We start from the raw sequence: 24,604 nt of genomic DNA, 5'->3' as shown, positions 1-24,604 counted from the left end.
TATTTTCACTCATTTGTGACAATGATCTATCTTAGTAGACAAGCTCCTTAAGGGTCAGGACCTTTCCTGTCTTGCTAAGCGCTGTATTTGCAGCATCTGGCACACGACCTGTCATCCGGGTGCATGTACACATCTGTTGAACTAAGGTGCAGTTAATTAGGGCATGGAATCCCAGCCTTCCAGCCAGTTTATAATGGTATAAAGATTCTATAGCAGGACCAGAGAAGAGAAGCAGAAAGGATGAAAGGAATGAGAAGTAAGTTCAATAAGGAATTGTGAAAAAAGTTAAGACAGAAGGGAAGGCCTGGGGATCATTTGTTCACTTCACAACTCAACTCCTTATCAGGAAAAATGTGGAACGATTGCTCTCGATTGTCACAAACTTCTAAATCAGAGGCGGAAACAAACAGGAGCACTTCTCTTGGTCCCAGGAAGAACTTTAGCAACATCAGGTTAAAGGTCTGTAGTTCAGGGCTCAGCATACTGTGCTTTCCGTGGCTTGCTCCACCTTTATCAAGGGGTGGACTGTGGGTGGCCTACCCGATAACTCTTCTTCCCTTCATGGTTAGTAAAAGAATCATGATTTCATTTAAGGTGGTAATGTGTGTGCTTCTGGGAAATTTCCTATCCCAGTCTTTCTGGTCAATGGGATGTAAGGTGAGATGTGTGGGAAAAACAATACCATAATTTAATCGCCTAAAGAGAATTACTGGGAGTTGCATCCTTTTGTATTCTTCTTTTCTTCTTTCCTGATGCTTGGAAGGTAGATGTGATGCCAGGAGCTGTAGGTCCAGCAGTTATTTTGTATTTTATGGCCTTGAGCACGGAAGTCACACATGAGGAATAGCATAGAGAGAGAGAAACATCTTGGGTCTCTGATGATTTCATGGAGTTGCCATACTCCTTTTGTGGAATTAAAGTCCTTGAATGCTTCAGCCATTATTATTTTGCATTCTGATCTTACGTGTAGCCAAACTTAATTCTAACTGCTATTTCTCACTTTTTTAAAAAATTTCTCACTCTTTAATCAAGTATATCAAGTCTCTCTTCCAGACTATCTTAAAAAAATAATAGAAAGTCAACAATACTGGACTATAACTGCCTGAATTCAGAGTTCTTTACATTCGTAAGATGGAAAGGAGATTCAAGCCAATTGACAAATTACAGAAAACGTTTAATAAAGATAAAAGACGATATATGCAGAATCTCCCACATAGAGTGGCAATCAAACAGGCCCGGCAATGTATTTGAAGAGACTTTTAGGCATATACAAATGGTGGCTAACAAATGTTCATTGCCTGAACTGGAAATTATCATTAATCAAAATAAACTAGGAATAAGAAAGTAGGTGCTGTTCCTTTAAAAAGATCATTAATTTTAGCCCATTTTCATGGAATTCTGGTGGGTAAGAGCTGCGAATAGAGTCTCTCAATATATTTTACAATCATCAGGCCCTTGTTAAAGTTTAGGTATTATGTTTTGTCCCCTGAGTAATGAAGAATGGAGAAGAACAATAAAAATGATAAAAGGGATAGATGATAGGGCATTTGAAAAAAAAAAATAAAAAAGATTGTTCAGCCTGGAAAAGAAAAGTAAAAGAGGACTTTTAAAGTATCTCATGAATATTAATGGTTATTACAAGGAAAGTGGTAGGTTCTTAATCACTAAAGTGAAACAAAATTAAATCACTTTATACTGAAGAATGTGCTGATAGTATGTATGCAATCTGGTGTCATGAGGACACATTGAAAAGCCTCAGTCCCTAGAGCTCTTTCCAGTCTCGAGTGGGTATGAGGTATCCAGGTATCCCACTGCGATTTCTCACCCCACGATCGCTGAACCTGACGTCCGTGTGGCAAAGAAGGGCTTTTCCCAGAAACGCAGGACCACAGGGTTTGGTTTGGACACGCAGGACCTCTTAGAATTGTCCTGATTCCTTCTCTGAAACTCAATGACTGGAAAATTCCTGGAAATACATTCCATTTCTTTTTCTTTTTTTTTTTTTTTTTTAACCAAAGAATAAATGGCAGACACCATCGATTGCCCACCTCCAGCGGATGCTGTGTCTCATGAATAAATAAAATCTTAAAAAAAAAAAAAAAAGTCTGGTGGCTTATTTATTTAAAAAAAAAAAAAAAAAAGATCCCTGGGTCCTCTCCTACTCCACTCCCTATAAATAACCGCCTGACGGAGAGGACCCCCCCACCCCCCCATCCCCCCACCCCCCGCCCTGTAAGCTTTAGGCCAACCTGAGCTGCCGACCTGAGGTCAAGGGTCGCTCCCCGGGTCACCGGGCCGCCGCCCCACAGAGTCCGAGGGGGGTCTGGGGCGCTGCCGCCGCGCGGCCTGGGGCTGAGGTGGAAGGCGGCCGGGTCCAGCCGCCGGTGCCCTCTCGCCGCCCTCGGGGGGTTCGTGGCTGCGGGGCGCGCCCGGACCCGGAGCTGCGCGGCATCGCCTCCCGCTCCCGGCGCGTCGCGTTGGCGAGGCCCGAGGCCCCGGCCGCATGGCGGCCGCCGTGTGAGCGCGCGGGGCGACGACGCCCTGGGCAGCCGCGGGCTCCCACAGACCGCCTCGAGGCGCTTCTGCTCGGCCGCCGCGGGGCGCTTTCCCACAGGCCCCCCTTCCCGCGCCCACACTCCCAGGGTGCCTTGCAGCCAGGCCGTGGCCCCGTGACCCGGTAACGACCCGGGCGCTTCAGGTCAGCGGGCAGTTGGGGGGGGGCGGGCCGCGCCCTGACCCCGCAGTCGCCGCACGCGAGGCTCCCTGGAGTCGGAGCCGCTGGGCCCGGCGGAGAGGACCCGGCGACCGCGGCTGCCCGCGCTGCTCAGGCCCCGGACGCGACCCCGCGAGGAGGTTTCGGGGCCGCGCCCCGCCAGCCGGCCCTGGCCTCGCCCGCACCCGGCCCTGCGGCCCAGCCCCGCGAGGCTTCGCCCAGAGCACGGGGCCCGCGTTCGGCGCATCCCCCGGGCCCGCCCCGAGCCCCTGCGACCCGGAGAAGGACCGAGGCCCTGAAGGGTATCGGGGCTGTTTCCCTTCAGTGGCCGTTACCGTTTCGGAGTAAGGAAAGTGAAGGCAGATTCCGTAACTTCAAAAGCTCTAAATAAAAATAAAAAAAATATACTGAAAACCCTTCAAAAAGAAAAGCGACTGTGCGCGTATTCTGCTTAAAAAGCGAGACTTCTAGAGACGAGAACAACCGTATTTCCCTTTAGCCGAATATACCGAAAACCTTTCCAAAAGGAAGGCATCTGTGTCCATAGGGCATTTAAAAAGTAAGACTAAAAAAAAAAAAAAAATTAAATAAAATAAATAAAATAAAATAAAGTAAAATAAAATAAAATAAAATAGTAAGACTTTTAGGGGCAGCCCGGGGGGGCTCAGCGGTTTAGCGCCGCCTTCAGCAGGGCTCCCTGCGTGGGGCCTGCTTCTCCCTCTGCCTGTGTCTCTGCTTCTCTCTCTCTGTGTCTCTCATGAATAAATTCTTTTCTTTTAAAAAAGTAAGACTTTTAAATAAAAAGTAGAACTTTTTAGAGACTAGAAAAATTAAGTTTCTGTTTAGCCTAAGCTAACGAGATGAGAACCTAGAATTTTAATTCCAAGGAATATTTTCTCACAGAAATAGGTCATATATGTGTATGTAGATACATACATTTTATAAAATGAAGAGAGATAATGAAGAAAAGATGTTAAGATGTTGCTGGAATTCCACTAGTCTACTTTGTGCTTCTTGATGGAAAAAAGGTTTAGTACTGGTCTTCCTAAAATATGTATATACGTGGGAATCCCTGGAGGGCCCAGCGGTTGTGCGGCTGCCTTCAGCCCAGGTCGTGACCCCCGGGGTCCCTGACTGAGTCCCGCTTCCGGTTCCCTGCACGGGGCCTGCTTCTCCCTCTGCCTGTGTGTCTCTCATGAAGAAATAAAATCTTTAAAAAAATATATTCATACATATATATTTATATTTGCTTTTCTCGGTTGGAAATTACCTATTTTCTTAGAGACTTTTCCTGGTTTTGGAACTACCACTTCTACTCTACTTCCCTCTGCATGCAGAAGATTGGGGGTCTTTTTAGATGATTCTGCATTCCATTCACCTTAAGAGTCTATCCTTTGATAGCATTTCTATAGACCAGCAGCCACTGAACATCTTTTCTAGTGGAAGAACAGGTTGGCTGAGTCAGGCATCCACTCCTTTAGGTAGATAAATTGGCCTGGGGCCCAAGGTAAGGTGAGCTTTCTTTGCTCCGTGCATCATCACTCCACCTAGTTCAAGTTCAGACGCCTTCTGTGATTTTAGAAATTCTCTGGGGGAAGTGCGCCCTTGCTTTTAGCCTGAGGCTGGCTCAGAAACGTCACCTTTCACCTACTTAAAAGTTTTGCATGGTAGAGAGATTTACTATTCAAGTAGCTATTTCTAGCTCCTTCACTGCTTAAAAACAACAACAACAAAAAAGAAAAACCCGAACCTTCCAAATCAGTTTCAGTTCCTGTGGTATCAAATCTGACTTAATGCTATTACTTTGTCCACAGACCAACTAAATATTTTGTTGGGTTAAAAAAAAGAAAAAGCCCAACTCTTCTACCACTAGGGCAATAAAAGTCATCTTTTCAAAATAGAGCCCTGCAGTTGTTTTAGCCATTTCTGTTTTGGTTTGCATGTGTTTGCTTTGGGGAGGCAGTGTACCTGCACTCGTGTCTTTTTTTTTTTTTTTCCTTTTGTGGTATTTAAAATGGATAAACTCTTCAAAAACACGCAAACACTTTCAGATTCAGAAGAAGAATGTCCAAAGACAATAGTTTGGAGTAAACTTCAGCCTTTGAAAACAAACGTCGGTCTTGTATAAATAGTGCGTGCCTTTAGAGAAGATGGCTCTTTGCTGGGTTAAGGGAAGCCAAAGCATGAGGAATAGTAGAGGAATTTGCTTTGGATCTTTGAGCCCCTCTCGCTTCAGACATCCCCGAAAATCGTTTCGTTTTACAAAATTGGACGATGTGTGCGAGAACAGCGTAAGGATGACGATACCGCGCATGTTGTTTCCCGATCTCCGCAGTAACTGCGTTTCTAGTTGTTTTTTTTTGGGGGGGGAAGGGCGGTCCTCCCCGCCCCGGTCCCGCCCTCCCGGGGGGGGCCCGTCGCGGCCGCAGAGCCCGCGCCCCCGCCCCCCGCCCCGCGCCCGTGGCGGCTGCGTCCCGGCCGCGGCGGCTCCGCGCACGACCCGTAGTAACCCCGTCCCGCCCCCGCCGGCCGCGCCGCGCTCCCGGCCGGGCTTCGATAGGCCCAGCCCCGCACGCGCCACCGCCCGCGGGCCAATGGGCGGCGGCCTCCCTGCATATGCAACGAGCGCCGGCCGGGGAGCGCGTCCCGGGCGGGTCGGCTCAACAGACGCTGGGCGGCCGGCGCCGGGCTCGACGCTGCGGCGGTGGCGGCGCGGCTGGGGCGGCGGCGGGGGCGGCGGCTGGGGCGGCGGGGCCCCCCCCGGGAGGGCGCGGGAGCTCGGGGGGTGCAGCCGGGCCTGCGTGGGCCCGACGCCGGAGGACGCGGTGAGTGCGGCGGGGGCGGCGCGGCCTGGGCGCGGGGGGGCGGGGGCGCCCGTGACCGGGGGCGGGGGGGGGGCGCTCGCAGCCCCGTGCGGCGCGGCCGGCGGGAGGAAGGTGCGCGGCGGCCCCGGGGGCGGCGGGGGCGGCGGGGGCGCCCGGGTGGGCTGTGCGCGGCGGCCTGCGGGGAGGCGGCGGCCCGCGTGCTGGGCGAGCATCCCCGACGCGCGCGGAACTGGCCCATCCGCCCGCTGAGAAAATGCGCCCGAGCTGTCTGGTCCCTGCGGCCCCTCCGCGACGGACGTCCTTAAAAATCCTATGGACGCCGCGGGAGGAGTGGGCCTTGCGACAGCGATCAGCCGAGGACAATGGCAAGCGGTTGACGTTTATTAGGGCTTTCTGGCCGCCCGGCCCGGCCCGGCCCTGCCCTGCCCTGCCCTGCCCGCCCGCAGCCCTCCGCGCCGGCGCTCGTTCCCGGTCCACAGCTGCGGAAGCTGCGGTTGGGACACGTGAACCTGCCCGGGACCCCGGCGAGGGAGAGAAGCCGGGCTTGACACCGGCCTGTCTGAAAATCCAGACCTCTGCATCCTGCTGCCTCTCCTTGGTGGCTGGCTGAATCGTTTTTTTTTTTTTTCTTTTTTTTTTTTTTACCCTTCCCTCGGGTGGGCCGGGGGAGCTGTCGTGTGATGACCTTCTTTCACGATGACCTTCTTTGGTGGTGATCAGCACCTCTCTTTTGTTTCCCCAGGTTAGTCCTGGGAGTTGAAGGTTGTGGCAGAGTTGCCCCAGAACTGTGTTGGAAGGTGACGGGAGGGCAGCGCTGTTGTGAGACGGTGGTGGTCATTTGCTCAGACTTTATTCTTTTGTTTTCTGGCATCTTCCTCCGCAGTTCGTACCCTTAGGGATGACTAAGACTTGTGTAGTCACCGTGGCAGGTTCTTCACACTTTTTCATGCTCCTATAGGAGGAAAGGGTCAAGGTGACAAGTCACCTGATGTTTTTGGGTCTCCGATGCTGGATTTGTTCAGACGTTTGGACGGGATTTAAAGCTGAAATATTCTTTGAGTCTGCAATGTCCTTCTTTTTTTTTTTTTAATTTTTATTTATTTATGATAGTCACACAGAGAGAGAGAGAGAGAAAGAGAGAGGCAGAGACGCAGGCAGAGGAAGAAGCAGGCTCCACGCACCGGGACCCCGACGTGGGATTCGATCCTGGGTCTCAGGCAGGCGCTAAACCGCTGCACCACCCAGGGATCCCTTAAATGTCCTTCTTGAAGGAAAAAAGGAAGGAAAAGGGTTGGAAGAAATGAAGGATTGGATAAATTAGGAGCAGAAAATCATGCCGGGTGTCTGGTTTTTCGGGGAGGGGTGTTGTGGAGAGTCAGATCTTAAAGCCTCAGGATCTTTCTCATTGCTTATGTGCTTCCCTGCTGTCTGGTTCTGCTTAAATGACTATTTCCATTCCTCATTCAATTAATTGCTCAGCTAGAGCCTTTTAGCTCATGTTGTATTTTAGGTACCATGTAAGGTGCTGGGAGTATAGCGGTGAACGGGATTGGTGTGATCCTTGCCCTCATGGAGGAAACAGATAGGAAGCAAATCATGATACAGACAAATATATAATTACAAATTATGAGAAATGCAATGAAGGAAAAGTGTATGAGTAAAGATTATAATGAGGGTTGTGGAAAGTAGGGAGTTTTTGAATTGATAATGGTGTGATTTTACAGCCTTGCATTCTGAGTCTGTAATTAAATGTACCTAATGCAAGAGTTTGAGAACTTTTGAACAGTAATGTTCTGTTCGTTTCATGGTGTCTGCTCCTACCCAGAATATCACTGTAGCTCACATTACAAGATAGAAAAATGAGATAGAACTTTTGAAGCAGTCATTCTGCCTTACAGCCTAACTGTTCTGTGACACTTAAATTTTCCCTTTGGAACACAAACATTTGGGAACCCAGAATCTTTACGTAAGCTTTGGACTTGGCCTGGAAAGCCAGGCCAAAAAAGGTGATAGGTTTTCCTAACTTAAACAGCATCATAACTATCAAAGGTATCCAGGGTAGTTTACACTTAAAATTCTTGCCTCTTAGGAGACAAAGTGATTATGTGGTTTGGGAAATACAAGCCGTTGAGTATATGAATATTTCAGTTGAATGTGTATTAAGCCAATACAAATAATTCATTGCCGTACTTTTACTGAATGCCATCTGCATGCAGAACACTGCTAGGTGTACCATGTGGAATAAAAAAAAAGGTGAATTTGACAAAGTCCTTGTTTTCAAGGAGATTTAAATGTAATGAATATTAATACTCAGACTGAAGTCATGCCCGGTCCCCCCTACTTTTTCAAAGTAATACCATGTTAGCCCATTTGATCCTCTTAAGAGCCTTATATCACCAGCAGAAATATTGAGAAGGAAATTTGGAGGTAAAATTGTCAGACATGGTGATTAATGGTTGGGAGAAGACATCCAGTGATTGGAGCCACCAGTATAGAGGTGGTGTAGACCCCTGGGCTTGCTGTGGGATTACCCAGGAATGAGAAGTGGAGGAGGCCTGGAATGGAGCTGGGAAGAGGGGGGCTGAGAGGCCTGGGGAAGTGGGGGCATAGCCCCCTGGGAGCTGTATCCCTGTAGCCAATGAGGAAGCTCCTGTGGGAGGGAAGTTGAGTAACATCCTAAGGATTTAGCTACTCCGGGTCACGGATTCCCTTTCACACCCACATTGCTGGTAGAGGTGAGGTGGAGAGCAGAAGTGACTGGAAGGTGAAGGAAATGGAGATGGCAAGATAGGACATTTTCTAAGGGTTTTGATTTTATCATTTAAGTTTAAATGCTGATGGGAATGTGGGTGTTCTTTGAAATGGAGAAGTTGGATACAGATGAGAAAAGTGTTCGCTTATTTGTGCAAAGTTCCTGAAAAGATAGATGGGAGGGGGTGGGATCCCAGTGAGGCCTGTGCCTTAGCTGGAAGGTGGGCCCCTCTTCTGTAGTGACCCTAGACAGGTCTGTAACTGATCTGATACTAATCAGTACTTTATCCTCGAGCCCTGGCATTTCCAAAAAAATTGCCAAGAAAAATCAAGTCCAGTTTTAGCTCACTGATACGGTCTTTACAAAACCTCACTATGGACGCATTGTGTGAAATTGATTTAATATGTGATGTAGTGTTGATTTCATCTACCTTAATAGGGTATATACTTTCATCTGTCTTGTGATTATTGTTTCTCTCCTGAAAAAGGAGACATTATAAACATTAAATCTTGTGATTTCTTCTACATGCTATTTTTAGTTTCATAAGAAAGTTTTTAGACTACTTCTGTTTCCCTGACATTTTAAATGACTTAGTTCTTTTTATTTAAAAGTTTAGCTTCTGTTTTTACTGGAATATGTTTACTTCTACTAAGGTTTCCCACTCTGAGGGATAAAGAATTGGTGGATGATTCAGTGGGTTCAACTGATCTGCTAATTCTTTTTTTTTTAATTTTTTATTTTTTTAAAAGATTTTATTTATTCGTGACACACACACAGAGAGAGAGAGAGAGAGAGAGAGAGAGAGAGAGGCAGAGACACAGGCAGAGGGAGAAGCAGGCCCCGTGCAGGGAGCCCGACCTGGGAATCACACCCTGGGCTGAAGGCGGTGCTAAACCGCTGAGCCACCCGGGCTGCCCATGATCTGCTAATTCTTAAATAGCACTGAAGATACCTGAATAACCTTTTGGATAAACCACCTCCAATTACAGGTTTCCACTTGTTTGTGAAGATATTTGTTATAAGATACACAGGGACACTGCTTTATTCATTCATAGATTTATTTGGTGCCTATCTTGCAAGACACTGGGAATTTGAAAATGATTGGTAGTCTGTTCTCAGACTTCCTCATGGTTCATGGAAGGAAAAGTGTACGGACGTTATATGGTGTAGGCAGAGAAGGTCTGAGAGCAGGTGTGTTGCAGTGTGGAGTAATCAGTACAGACAGAGCAGAGGAGGGAAAAGGGGAGACCTGGTGGCGAGGATAGCCCGGTTTCCCAGAATGCGTTGGGCTGACAGCAACAAGGGAGCCAAGGAATAGAGTGTTTGACTTTGAATTTGGTCTGGGTGTGTATGTCTACAAATATGTACACATTGGTAATGTTATAATAATATCAAAGAATATTAGAAAAATTAAAAACACTTGCTATCATAATGTTGTTCAAGAGGGGAAAAGCTGTTCATTTTTCTGTCCCCTACGTAGGAAGAAATCCCATTTACACTCTTCTGGTACAAAGCCTAGTTTTTCTTCTTCTAAACTAATGGTCTTTGGAATAAGGCTGATAACCAACACCTTTATAGTACTTCCTCTGGTCAGGTGCTGCTGCAATTTTTTTCTCACTTTTAATATATATATAAGTATTTTTTTCCCAACCATTCTTATTTCACAGATGAGAAATTGAGGCACGGGAGATCTAAAGCGACTTGCCTAAGCGTGTGCTGGATCTCAGCTCCGGCAGTTTGGTTCCAGAGTCCATGTCCTTAGCGCAGGCCGTGCACCTCCTGTCTGGGGCGACAGTTTGGCTTGAGATCTTACTGAGCGCTGAAGACAGGATTATACCAGGAAAGGAACAGGGACAATGTTTATCTCTTTTAATTACACATAGTTTACTGCCCCCCAAAGCCCTCCTTTACAGGGGGACATAGAGAGTAACAACCTAAATGGAGGGAGTTTAAACTAGAGTTTTCTTCTTGTACTTGAATGTGAATACTTAAGGTCACATCCTCCTTTAACATTCCTTCAGGGCTCAGTATCATTGCCATGTTAGAATTTTTTGCATCGGGGATATAAAGCAATTTGGGATGCTATAATCTACTAATATCATTTTCTTCGTTTTCTTTCTGTTAAAATAATAGATATGCTTTCTGTATGTCTTTCTGTATGAAAAATATTTTATAATATTTAATCCAGTTAAACCCACTCCCTGCCCCCAAATCCTCCAGTTAACCACTACTGTGAATTCGTTGATCTGAATTTTATTACTTGTAGGCATTTCTCTACAATTTTACTGTCCGCAGTTTTACTGTTCACTTTATGTGATTTTAAACTTCCGGATAGATAGTATTGTAGGATTGTGCAACATACAGTTTTTCACTCCTTATCACTTAATCATTGTGGTTTCCTCAATGAGTTTCATCAAAGTGGTTATGTACATGTCTGTTTAGCTCATTTATTTTCACTGTGACATGGTATTGCGTTTTAGGACTAGACCACATTTTATTTGCCCTTTGCTCTGGTGGTAGGCCTTTAGGCTGTTTACTATTGTTGTTGGCATTATGAGTATTAGCATAAGTGTTCCTGAACACCATTCTTTGTCTAATTCCATTTTTTTTTTAAAGATTTTATTTATCTATTCATGAAAGACTGAGAGAGAAGCAGAGACACGGGCAGAGGGAGAAGCAGGCTCCCTGCCAGGGAGCTTGATGCAGGCAGGACTCGCTCGCCCCCCCCCCCCCCCCCCCCCGCCCCCGCGTCCCTTTAATCCCACTTTTTACCCTGGAGTCCTCCCTGTGCTCCTTTTTCTTTGTACATTCCTAGCTCAGGTGTCCTCTAATCTTGTCCTTATTTGACTTAAGGTACTTCTCTGTCCGTCTTAGTTGTACAAACCACAGTGGGTGCTTTTCCTCTAAAGTTCTTTTTAGTAACTTTTAATTAATCTTGTTTGACTTTCTTCATTTTTATTTCTGTTTTTGTTCTCAGGCAATTCTGCAGATATATACCTAATATCATTTCATTTTAAATTCCAGTAATGACTGTAGGGATAATTCACTCATGCCCTTCCTCTTGAGAGATTTTTATCAGTTCTACTTTTGATTAAGCCAGTTCTGTATTTTAGTACTTGTTTCATAATTTTTCTCTAAAATGTACCTGTTGCCACTGTAATTTGGTGACTAGGAAATACGGACTTGGAGTGAAGATGGCTTGAATTTGAGTTCCGGGTTTATGTTTTTTTTTTTAAGATCTTATTTATTTATTCATGATCTTATTTATTTATTCATGAGAGAGAGAAAGAGAGAGAGAGAGAAAGAAAGAAAAGCAGGCCCCATACAGGGAGCCCGACATGGGACCCGATCCCGGGTCTCCAGGATAAGGCCCTGGACCGAAGGTGGCACTAAACCGCTGTTCCGGGTTTACTTAATCGCTATTGGCCTTGGCCTGTTTAGCACCTCTGTGATTCAGTTTCTTTTATAAAACAGAGATCGTAATGGAGTATACCTGTAGATCGTTATAAAGGATTATGTGAGGTAAGTGTCTGCATGTCGTCAATAATCAATAAATATTAACTATTTTATTTCAGAGTATGGAATGTATTCTAAGTCTAGTTTTCTTATTGCCTTCCGAAGTACCATTATTATCTTTACAAATACACTTCAAAGAAATGTCTGATGTGTTGTATTGGCTTATTAGGAGATGGGGAAGGGATAGTGTGAATTGTGGAAAATTGAGAGACATTTGCCAGTTTGTTATATTTTAACATCAGTAATTTAGGATTTATCTTGTGCTTTAATTAGCTGGAAATGTATCTAAAAGACATTGAAAGTAGTTTGACATGGTATACTTCTCATTCAAGTAACTTCCTCTCATTCAAGAAACTCATTCAAGAGTTTCCTCTTGTTTTACATACCTTTTGTAATAAGACGTTGATAATGATTCAGGTAGCATTCCTACACACACTAATTATCCTGTATCATCACCTTTCTGCTGTTGAGTGGAGAAGGAATCATTGCCAACCATGTGTATAAAGCTTGCTGTGTAAATTTGAGCTGGTTCTTTAATTTTTCTAAGCCTTTCATTTCAGTTTCTTTAACATAAATATTTTAATTATTCTCTCCTCGCGAAGTTATCATGAGCGTTGAGGGAGACAGCAGATGGTAGTTTAGGGTACACAGGTGACCTTCTGTGTTGGTTGCTTGCCTCATTTCTCTGCCTCCTCTGCCCCCCCTCTCCCATTTTCTTCTTTGTTCTACCTTTCTTCCTCCTTCCTTTCTCTGCTCTTTAATGAAAGAATCTGCACATATTTAATGTAGACAATTGAGTTTGTTCCTGCATACACCTGTAATTGACATGTTTGTCACTCCCACGGGCTTCCTTGTGTCTCTTTGTGTTTTGTTTTGTTTTTCTCCGTCCTCCAGAAGCCGTTTTTTGCTGAGCAGTAACGAGGTATTCTGAATCTGATGTGTGAGGGAACTCATCCTATAATAAAAGTGTACATTATTTAAGGGGGAGTAGGAAGTCTTATTTTCTTAAGGACAAGAATGTTCAATCTACGGGAAGATACTTACAAGATGTGGTTAATGTTGAGTGAGCAATACAGAGGACAGAATGGTCATGTTTGGCCAGGGTGACCAGGAGCAAAAGGAGACAGGAGTTGGATTTGAAGACGCAGTTGTGTTTGAGAAATGTACTCAAATGGGATGTCCAGGGCAGTTGCCAAGAGCAGGCCCGACAGATAAAATTGAGGCATTCCCCACAGGAGTTAGGGGGTCTAGGGAAGCAGGGAGGATAAATCACCTCCCAGAGGGCAAGCAAATAACAGAGGCCTGGAGAACAGAGACCGTTAAGGACTTGTATAAACTCATTTATTTGATTCCTTCAATTCAGAAGGTAATTTTTGAATGAATGGAAGTTTCTAGGAGTAGAAAGGGACTGAGCAGCCAGCAAGTGGAGAGAACCGAGTGAGTTCTGAGTTGTTAGAGGAAGAGTATTTGGGATCCAGCCCAAGTTGTTTCCAGCCTGCCTTGGTGACTTGGGGTGGCCCTGCCCCTGCCGAGCCTGGCGCTGGGGCAGTCTCCACACCATCTAGCCTTTCTGGAGTTGTTTCCTTGTCTAGAATCCTTTTCTTGCTCAGTAGTGTTACCATCTGCTGCTCCACCAGTGTTTTTTCTTTTACCTTCCTTTCTGCTTCCTTTTACTTGCCTCAGGATTTTTGTTATCTATGCTATATTTCTTCGGTTCCTTTGAAACTTTATTAGCTTTGTGCATTTCCTTCTGTGTGTTCATTTTATGTGTTTACTACTTGGAATTCACAATTGGGGTGTTTGCATGAGTTTTATTAGATACTAACTGCACTGCTGAAATAGTTCTTAACTTTTTGAATATTATTTTAGTTCTAAATTGATTTCATAGATATGTTATAGGTCGTTTTTCTGCATTGATGTTTCTGGGTTGTAAAATTTCAATAACACCCTGGCCAACATTATTAAAAAGTTCTCCTTCAACCACAGAAGTTTCTTCTTTCTTTCTTTCTTTCTTTTTCTTTTTCTTTCTTTTTTTTACTTTTATCAGGATTTGCAGTATTCCTCATTCTGATTCTTGACTTTAGGTTTTTTACTGTAACGCTAAAATAACCAGAAACTCCTCTCTTCCCATTTGAGACTGATTTGATCTCTGGGCTTGATACCTCATGTTGACTTCTAAGATGAAATTTAAATTTAAATTTCTAAGAGTTTTAGTTCCACAGAAGACTAGAATGAACTACAATTAATTAATATTAGAACTGTGTATGATATAATTTTAACATAAATAGAATTCACATTAATTGAAATTATACCACATGGACCACAACCACATTGGTCATTATTATTATTTTTACATATCTACATATTTTACATACTATTTTTACATATCCTGAGTCATTTTCCTTTTGTATTATAATTTTCCATATTGCTAGTGTGCTAGAGTCTGAGAATTTGTATTCATCGTTTACCCTGAAATAGGCCAGTCTTTGTAGACTGATGCTTATTTTAACAGAACAGCACTCTTCTTAGAAATTCAAAGTGTTTAGTTTGTATATCACTTTTCTAAGGCATAAAAGGCATACCTGTTCTATCCAGTAGCATCTTGAGGTGGAAGGTGGTGGGAGGTCATAGTTGGGTGGGAGTAGGTAATGTCAAGGAGGGAGCTCATGGGACCCCACGTGTGAGGAAGGAGTAGAGAGGAGTGATGAAGGACTTGGGCTTTGTGACCACTCTGTTACTTGAATCCCCAAATCTAGTTCCACTGTTTTAGTTTTGTGACCAGAGCAAATTCCTTAACCTCTGAGCTTTGGTTTCTTTAGGATAAGGGTGAGGTTGGCCTCGTAGGGTACTTATACTCTCAAAGGTGTATGCAGCCCATCTCTAGGGTACAGGAAGGAATGTTAGAAACTTTATTTCTTTCTAAAATTTCCATATTTTCTGCATGATTCGTAGTGTTTGCAGTATGCTAGGATCACAGTACATATAGACAATATTAAGGGTAGACATGTTTGGAATACCAGTAGTTTTTACCACAAGGGGCTTGTTATAATTCTTAAAGTTTAGAGACTGGGCTCCTAGATAAAAAGCTAGGCCCTCCTTGGAGGCTTATTAGTTTGGGGGAAACTTTAGAGATGAATGGAGGATGGAATGAGTTTGAAGAGCTTGGGTTAGTTGGTTCTGGGAAATGGATTCAGAGGTGTTAGATGTAGGGAGCATGTCTACAAGTTCATTTGAAAAATGGGGGACATAGTGAAACTGGCATGTGTGATGACTTGGGTTAGTTTGTAAAAATCTTAAACCGTGTATTTTTACACTATATCATGTATTAGAAGATTACATGTTAGAAATTTGGTTGATATATAACCCAGAAACCTGAGTCAGTATTAGAGAATTGCTCTTGATGCATGGATAGTTAGCCTCCAGATAACTGAGAGCTGACTGTATGTATGTTTAAATTACTAATGTTTATTTATATTGTGTGATGCCAGCAGACAGACATGTTAACTATAGGTGATTAATTATAGCTTTGTGTTTCTTACTATTAATTTTAAATTGGCTTTATGAGATAATATGTTACCTTGTTGGATGTGTTTCTTTTGGGCTCCTCAAGGGGTATGTTTAATGTATTCCTCCCCTGGAAAAGAGCTCTGTGAGGACAAGTATATTTGTATTTTATTTATACCCAGTATATAGAAGATAACTCCTATTTTGTTGAATGAATCGGTCCTTGCATCCCTGCACAGTAAAGGACACGAGATAGTGTTCATTAAATGAAGGGGAAAGATTTGAACATAACACTGAAAAAATTTTGGAAAGCCAACAACCTGACACAAAATGACCAGTGTGTGCTTATTAGTGTGAGCTCAGGAATGCTGAAAGAGTAGACTTCCTGTTGGTAAAATATGCATTTGAATAGCTAGCTGGCTGAGTGATATATACAGATATAATTTAGAAATTTCCTGATAAAGAAGATAGGAAGGTGTGATAGGTTGTCTCAGGCCAGGCCAGGTTCTTGAATTTTAATATCATGACTACTTGTTGCCTTTTTAAAGCCTTTAACACTCCTGACAGTGTCCTCATCGACCTTCATTATCTGTTGGTTTCTAGGGCACAGTTCTTGGTTTCCTTACCTTTCTAACTGGCTTTTGTAGTGTCTGTCCTTAATCTTTTTTAAGTGAATATACTATTTTTGAAGGATTCCATGGTTTTGACTCTAATAGGAATAGGGTCAGTGATGGTTCTAAAATCAGCATCCACAGCTCTGTTGGGAGGCCCAAGTGCTGTATTTCTGACAATATCTTGAGTATCTCTTCTGGTTATTCCCACAAACTTAATATCCATCCCTGTCCGTATACACCCCCCCCCCATGTTTCTATTCTTCCTCTTACATTCTTCATATCTATAACAAGACACCCAACCTTCTAGAAATGTTGATACTAATTTTCATAGATTAGTCTTAACATTTCCCTGTGTCCTATTGGTTTTACCTTGAAGTCTCTACAGTTGGTCCTGCTTCTTCTGTAAGTAGTGCCCTAACCTCTAGATCTCTTCCTTGTTCATTTGAGTTATTTTAATAACTACATGCCTGGAATCCTTTCTGGTTTCTTTTCTGGGATAACCCAAGTAAACGTTATGAAAAAACAAATTTGGTCAACTGCTTTGCTTAAAAAGCAATCTCATTCTGTCTGCTACATGTTTCTATTTTTCATTTTCACTTCTAACTTCCCTCCTATTTTCCTGTGCTGTATCTGTCAGGCTCCTTGAGATTCCTCATTCTTGGCTTGTTCTTGCCTCTGCCTTAGATGGGAGTGGAGGGAGGAGTCAGCACTGAGGGGTTGATTCAGCTCTGTGGCACCAGGCAGGACCTTCCATAGAGGCTTCAACTGAATCTCCAAGGACCAATTTGCGTTGGTAGTCTTTGTAGCTTCTTTTAATTCTCCCAGATTCTTCTAATTCAAGCCCAGGTCTAAGTTCGGGAGAGGATATTATTGGATCATCATGTCCATATTTTTGGTACAGGCCTCCTACGTCATAGGCTGCTGGATCCCTGTGGGTGTCACGTTTGCCGAAGTCTCTGGGGGTAGAGGTGGGAGGGAAGCGGCATCACATAGACAGGAGCAGTGCTTCTCTCCCCAGATGTTGCAGGCCAGGCGATGTGGGCTGTGCAGGCTACCATGATCATGCTGGAGGTTGTTTTATAATCAGAAAAAGACTTAGGAACAAATCCTCTTTGGGACATGGGAGCTGTGGAAGAGAGGTTATTACCACGCTGAATGTTGGCTTCACTGATGTGCTCCTTGTCCTTCTTGGACTTCAGTCCACTTTGGCTTAGCTGAGTTTTCTTTAATGCTGCTTAATGTATTGAATAATCTTTTGACCACTGATCTGAAGTGCTCCTGTTGTCAAATATAAAAATCTCGTGACTGTTTTCTGGTTTTAAAATTCTGTACCACAACAGTTAGAGATCAGTTAGAGATCAAAAACAGTGTTAGTTTTGATCTCTAATAGGGCAAGTATGTACTAAGTATTCTTGTTCTCAAGTTTCATTAGCAAATCTTAAAAAAATATTTTCCTCTAGATAAACTTCGGAATTAGTATCAAGTAATCACAAGAAGGTGAGTACAGTACAGTTAAATGTTTTGAGAGACTACATTCACATTTCTAAATCAAGTTTTTAATTTTAGTTCTAGTACAGTTAACATAGCTTTTATTATAGTATATAATATATACTAATATATTGTTATAATTGTATATTTTATTAGTTATTGCAGTTAAAAAACAAAATTTTACCAGTAAATTTGAAGACCTAATTGGTCTTATTAAACTATTCATGACTGAGGCAGCATCCCATTTAGTGAGTAGGGGGAGCGGGGATGGGGGTGTGTAGAAAATGGAAGAGGGTGGGTGAGAAAGTTCTTAACAAAAGAAAAGGATTGTTTCAAGATCTTGGGATGGGAACGGCAGGGGTTCTTAATATGGAAATTAAACTCATCTTCTTTTGGGGCTGTGTGGACAAAGCCCATGTGACCTGTTACCTCACTGATGCTGATCAGAAAATTCCTGACTGACCCATTGAGGCTACATTTCTTGGAGAGGTAGAAACTGTAAGATTAGGTATTAAGTCCTTAAATGGTGGTTTGGCTTCAGTGATACTGTTTGGGCCTGTGTTTTTCTTTTTAACCTTGTGACATTTTTAATATCTTACTGTGCCTAGTTTATAAACAAAGCTTTGTCATAGGTATGCATGAATAGGAGAAAACGGTGTGGACGGGGATCAGTACTATCTATGGTATTAGGCCCACTGGGGATAAGGGTGGGGGGACTGCTTGTATCTAAGATATTATTTCAACATATAATCAATATAAAATTTTTTTTTTTTTACTTTTTTTTTCAATATAAAATTTTTAATGATATGTTTTATACTTTTTTCCATACTAAGTCTTTGTAATTCTATGTATATTTTACATTTAGAGCACAATTTGGACAAGCCATACTTAACTACATATGGCTAGAGCCTTCTTAACAATGTACAGTGATGGTGGTTACAACTGGCCTCCTTGCCTTTAATACTGAAAGTACCTTTAAGTATGATATTTGGTGTTGGTTTCGGATATATTTTATTAAGTTAAAGAAGTTTTCTTTTTCTGAGTAAGGCATTCCTTTTAAAGTTAATAATTGACATTTATTTTCCTTCTTTTTTTTTTTTTTTTTAAATTTTTATTTATTTATGATAGTCACAGAGAGAGAAGGAGAGGCAGAGACACAGGCAGAGGGAGAAGCAGGCTCCATGCACCGGGAGCCCGATGTGGGAATCGATCCTGGGTCTCCAGGGTCGTGCCCTAGGCCAAAGACAGGCGCCAAACCGCTGCGCCACCCAGGGATCCCTCCTTACTTCTTTTTAAACATATACTGACATGATCACACCTTTCCCTCCCACTTAAACTGCCAATATAGAGAATGGCAATGGAATCCTGTAGTATAATACGAAAATACGTTTGGTCTTGGTCCCCACTACAGACATATAGCTCCTGAGACCCTTGGAAATTCTTGAACCATGAGTCTTTTGTTATTTGTAAACGCTTCTGCCTGAGTTGATGCTAATGAAGCAGTTTAGGGTGGGGGTCTCAAGATAGCCTCAGGATGGGACTTGTCACTAGAAAGACCCAGCGATTAGAGAGATGAGAGTCGATTAGAGTCTATAGCCTCACCCCTCAACCTCCTATGTGGAGTGCAGGGGGCCAAGAGATAGAAACTCCTGGACAGTGTGAAGCTTCCACAATGGTGAACTGGGCAGGTGCTGGGAAGGTGGAGCCCTGGGAGAGGATTTGGAAGTTCTGTTGTCCTTCATCACTTGCCCTGTGTGTCTCTTCCATCCAGCTATTCCTGAGCTGCGCTGTGTATAAACCGCTAGACAGCAGTAATGTGTGTTCTGAGCTCTGTGAGCCATTCTAGCAAATTATCGAACCTGAGGAGGGGATTGTAGGAATCCTTGATTTGTACCCAACTGGTGACTTGAGACTAGCAAGTGAGTGATGGTCTAAGCCCTTAACCTGTGGACTTGTAAAATCTTGTAAAATAGTACAAAACTGTAGGTCAGTTCTAGTTTTAATAAAATTGCCTTTAAAATTACTATCAAAGGAATATGTGCACCTCGTGAAGGACTTTTTATTTTATTTTTTAAAGATTTTATTTATTCATGAGAGACACAGGCAGAGGGAGAAGCAGGCTCCATGCAGGGAGCCCGATGCGGGACCCCAGGATCACGCCCTGGGCCAAAGATGGCACTAAACCCCTGAGCCACCCCGGCTGCCCGATGGAGGACTTTTTTTTTTTTTTTTCGATGGAGGACTTTTTAAAGTGATTTCTTAGCAGAGTATGTTTGCAGAATATAAATTCCTGAATCCTTACATCTCTGAAAATTTCTTTATTCTACTTGCAGTTGATCAGGAATTTGGCTAGCAGTAGAATTCTAGTTTAAAATTCATTTCCCTCAAAACTTTGAAGGCATTGTTGATGGCCTTCTAGGGTTACAAAGACATCTGAGGCCAGTGTGATTTCTTACTCCTTTATAGGAAGGGAGACTATACGTCCTGGTTTGTCTGGAACACTTTCAAATTATATCTTATAGCACATGCTTTTACTCTGTAAAGTATCCTTATTTATTGGTCAATTATACAGTTATTTGTAGGTGACCTGGGTTTTGTTTTTTGGAAGCTTTTGGGATATTCTTAAACCTAGTGCTCTGCGAATTCACAAGGCTGTGTGTCTAGAAGTCAGTTATTCTCCGCCCCGCCTTCACCTGTGCCGTGCTCCGTGGGCCCTTGCCCTCTGAAGACTAGCATCCATCAGCTCAAGGATATTTTATCGTTGAGTTCTTCAATAATTTCCGCCTCTTCATTCTCTTTGTTTTTTCTAGAGCCCCTTTTAGTGGAACTTGGTCTTTGGGTTAATTTGATACATTGCAAAAGGACCTCGACTACCTCAGTCTTGACCTCAAACTTTATTTTTTTTTCCAGCTCATCTCTTTAACTCAGGCCTAAGACCTTGCACAAAACATCTTATGATGGGAACCAAAACTTCCCCTTCAAGCAGTGCCCTGAGCCAGCAAGGCCCTGCCTGGTTGATCCCAAGGCAGTGACCCAGCGACCTTTACTGCCCACCTGCATGTACCCACCCACCTTTGTCCCACATTTTCCTTGCATAAACCTTCAAGTATTTTCAGTACTTTGGAGGCATGAGTCCACTGTGTTCCTGGTGTGGGCTTCTCTGAAATACGTTTCCTTTCTTGTTTCCCCACCGCTTCTCTCTGTCTTTGGTGAGTGGCTGAACCTGGACTGTTGGAACCTTGAGCCCCTTTGCCCCAGTATTCCTATGCCCTGGCTATAACCTTACTCTTAAAAAATCTTTTTGACTTCAGTTTTCTATTTCTTTGATTTTGCTTTCCTTTCTGGGAAAATATTCTCAACTTTTTTGTCCTACTGTATCTGGTTTTTTTTTTTTTTTTTAAAGATTTTATTTATTTGAGGTGAGGGAAGAGGGAGCATGAGCAGGGGGAGGGGCACAGGGAGAAGCAGGTCTTTCTGTTACTAGTCCTACCCCCTCCCCCCATACCTATAAATCCCCCACATTGGCATGAGATTTGGCAATATGAGAGAGCTGATAGACTATTCTCCTGCATACAAATCTGGATGGCTCTTAAGAGATTTGGGTAATAGCTAAGCCATTTGCACTTAGCATGGCATACAGGGCAGTGCCAGTAAGATCCTGCCTTTGTTTCTTAGAGCTGCTGTAACACCACACATTTGGTGGCTGAGCACAACAAATTTATTATCCTATAGTTCAAAGAGGCCAGAAGTTTGCTGAGCTGAAATAAGGGGTTGGCAGAGCCCCCCCCCCCCCCACCGGGAAGAATCTGTTCTTGCCTCTTCAGTTTCTGTGCCTGCTACATTTGGTGGCCTTGCTCCAGCCTTCCAAGGCCAGTGCTTTACATCTCTTCTCAGTCTTCACATTGCCATCTCTGAGTGTCAGATCTCCTTTCTTCTAAGGACGCTTGTGATGGCATTTAGGGCCCAGCTGATCACCCCAGACTGCTCCCTCATTCCCAGATCCTGCAAAGACCCTTTTCCCAATTAAGGTAACATTCACAGGTTCCAAGGATTAGGGCCCAATACCTCTGGGGTCATCAATCAGCCTGCTTACAGGTACTTCAGAGTTCTCAAATGCTTCTGTGCTTTTGCAGATGCTATTATTACTGCCTGTGGTTTCCTCTCTTATGTCCTTTGCCAACAATCTGTGGATCCACTCAGTTCTTAGCCTTCCCTGACCTTCTTTACCCCTCCTAGACAGAAGACTGCGTTTTCTGTCTGTTTTCTAAATACAGCCTGTCTCCTTATGCAGTAGTTTTTGTCATGTCAGGACTATTTGCCTTGTCTCTGCCACTGGAGTGGAGCTTTTTGAGTATCATGGGCCCATTTCCAGAATAGGAAGCATTGGGTATGGAGCCGAGTAGGCATTCACTAACTAGTTGTTGAGGAGATTCAACATTTATTAAGGGCCAATTAAATACTGGGACCTGTCATCATGTTGGACCATTTAATTAACAAAACAAAATACGGTAAAGTAAGTATACACATGTGCCAAAATTTCTCCAGGGCAAATTTTTTTAGGAGGCATTTGCTAGGTCATAGGAATTTACATTTTCAGCTTCTGCTAGATGGCTGCCAAATTGTTCTCCAAAGTGGCTGCACTTCCCCCAACAAAGCCAAGAGCACTCTTGTTTCCTATATCCTTGCCAATGTTTGATTTTTTTTTAATTAAAAAAATTCGATAGGGAGAAATGATGTTTTTATTTGTGTTCTTTGATAGTGAGGCTGTTTCAGTTAATGGGCATTTAGATTTCTTCCCGTGGACATAATGTAGGTTATTTTTTCTACTGAGTTTTCTTTATAGAAATTGAACAAATATTCTGGATATGAATTGTTTATATATGTTGTTGTCACTATTTATGTATGAGGAAACTAGCATCAGAAATAGGTACATTTATGAGTAACCCCTCCCGGATGGATGGATGAATAAGTGAATGAATCTGTTTGGAGTAATAGCTCCTGAGAAACACTGTGGGTTTGGGGTCCAGGAATATCTCTGGCTGTAAGGCCTGTTTTTTTTTTGTTGTTGTTGTTTTTTTTTGTTTTTGTTTTTGTTTTTTTTTTTAGTGAATCTGGCTACTTTACAGGGAATAAGGAACTTAATAATGCGTAGTGATGTGCTAGATTTTGTCAAAGTACTTACCTGTTCCACTCATAGGCTCTGTGAGTTTGGGATGATGTTAAATTATTTTTTTAATGACTATAATGACCGCAAACCTGTCTGCTTCATAAGCGATTGAGAAAGTCATTGAGATAATGGATGAAAGTGTTGTATGCACAGTGAAATACTGTTTATAAATCTTATTATTCTTGACCATTACCATCATGAGAGAATAAACTCAAGTATATGCTTTAACAGTTTGGATGGACCTTTTTTTAAAAATAAACTTTATTATTTAGTGAGTTTCAGGTTGAAAGCAAAATTGAGCGGAAGGTACAGAGTTTTCCCATATACCCTCGACCTCATACATGCCAGCTTCCCCCATTATCAATAATTTCACACCAGAATGGTACATTCATTACAGTCAGTGAACCTACACTGACATGTCATCATTTAAAGTCCTTATTTTACATTAGGACTCACTCTTGGTGTTGTATGTTCTGTGGGTTTTGAGAAATATGCAGTGATGTCTGTCTACCATTAATAGTATCCGGAGTGGTTTTACCTTCCAGAAAATCCTCTGTGCTTTACCTGTTTATCCCACCTTCCTCCTTCACCCTTGGCAACCTTTTACTGTCTCAGTAGCTTTTCCTTTCCCGGAGTGTCGTAGAGTCAGAATCGTACAGTCTATGTTGGCCTTTTCAGGTTGACTTCATTCCCTTAGTGATGTGCATTTGAGTTTCTTCCATGTCTTTTCGAGGCTTGATAGCTTGTTTCTTTTTAGTGCTGAATAATATTCCCTTGTCTGGATGCACCACAGTTTATCCTTTCACCTACTGAAGGACAGCTTGGTTCCTTCCAAGTTTTGGCGGTTAAGAATAAAGCTGTTGTAAATATTTGTATGTAGTTTTTTTTTTTTTTTTTCCCATTAGTCGTAAGCTTTCTACTCATTTGAGTAAGTACCAAGGAGGCTCATTTGCTGAATCATCTTGTAAAGAATATGTTTAGTTTTCTAAGAAACTGCCAAACTTCCATGCATTTTGCATTCCCACCAGCAATGAATAGTTCCTCTTGTGCTGTATTCTTGCTAGCATTTGGTGATGCGGTATTTTGGATTTTGGGCATTCTAATAGGTGTGTAGTGATATGTAATACACTTTTTTGGTGAAATATTACATGATAAAATGTCATTTGCTAGTGTGATAGATGGTGTTTTCAGCAAAAGCGGGTATTTTCCTAAGAGTTTTTGGAAGTAAAAGTGTTTCCAGAAAAAGGCTGATATTTGGTTCTGACTAACTAGACTACAAGTAGTAATATTTGTCTTTTTATGATTGTTTTGACAGGTATTGAAACAAAAGGAGCATATCTTGAAGGCACTAGTACCTCCTACCATTGTCAACTGGTAAAATGTTTATTTATTTATTTTTTAACAACAAAAGACTTCTGTTAAGCATAAAATGTATTAAGTTAAAATTAAGTGTGTCTAAATTGTCAAGAGATTTTAAAAAATTCTTTCCATTTTGTGATTGTAGAATTATGAAAGTTAGGAGAAGGTAGCTTTCCTAGTAATTTTAATTCAGTACAAACCCATTGGAACAGTATCACTGATCTTCCTTTACTCGAATTGAATTTCATATCTATGTGAGAGTTTGAACTCAGTAACATCTCTATTTTATGGAGTTTAGCGCTAATACTACTACCATTTCATTATGTGCTGGTCATTTTAAATTTGTGTTAGTGTTATTTTAAATTCCTAACTGGACATTTTAACAGAAGTTGTAGGTTCTAGGCCAGGAAAACAGCAGTGGGCTTTTTTGTTAACTTGCAGCAAGTTCTGCATGTTACTCATAGTTGTTGTGGGGTGGAGTGTGGGAGTGTGGTAAGATTCATTCTTCCCTTACTGTGGCTTGTGGGGTGAATTAGTTTCTTGAAATTTTGGGGCAAGAACTTGAGGATCAAGTGAATTGAAACTTTGTAGCATCTGAGAAGTATAAGTAAAATTGGATAGAACTGTTATAAGGAATAGTCCATGTTGGTAAAATGCTTTGGGAAT

At 42.6% G+C, this 24,604-nt stretch overlaps 1 protein-coding gene across 1 annotated transcript in view; it reads left to right on the top strand.

The window, feature by feature from the left end:
• Nucleotides 1-5,441: 5,441 nt before the first annotated feature.
• ACSL3 (acyl-CoA synthetase long chain family member 3) overlaps nt 5,442-24,604 on the top strand; it is a 65,787-nt gene continuing 46,624 nt past the window's right edge. The window contains exons 1-2 of the mRNA XM_072813387.1: nt 5,442-5,538; nt 23,895-23,953. The gene's annotated coding sequence lies outside the window, so the exon portion shown is untranslated. The remainder of the gene's footprint in view (nt 5,539-23,894; nt 23,954-24,604) is intronic.

The sequence above is a fragment of the Canis lupus genome, chromosome 36 (genome assembly GCF_048164855.1).
Source record: "Canis lupus baileyi chromosome 36, mCanLup2.hap1, whole genome shotgun sequence".
Classification (NCBI taxonomy): Eukaryota; Metazoa; Chordata; class Mammalia; order Carnivora; family Canidae; genus Canis; species Canis lupus.
The sequence above is the reverse complement of the archived record's forward strand: the minus strand, read 5'-3'. Positions and strand labels throughout refer to the sequence as shown.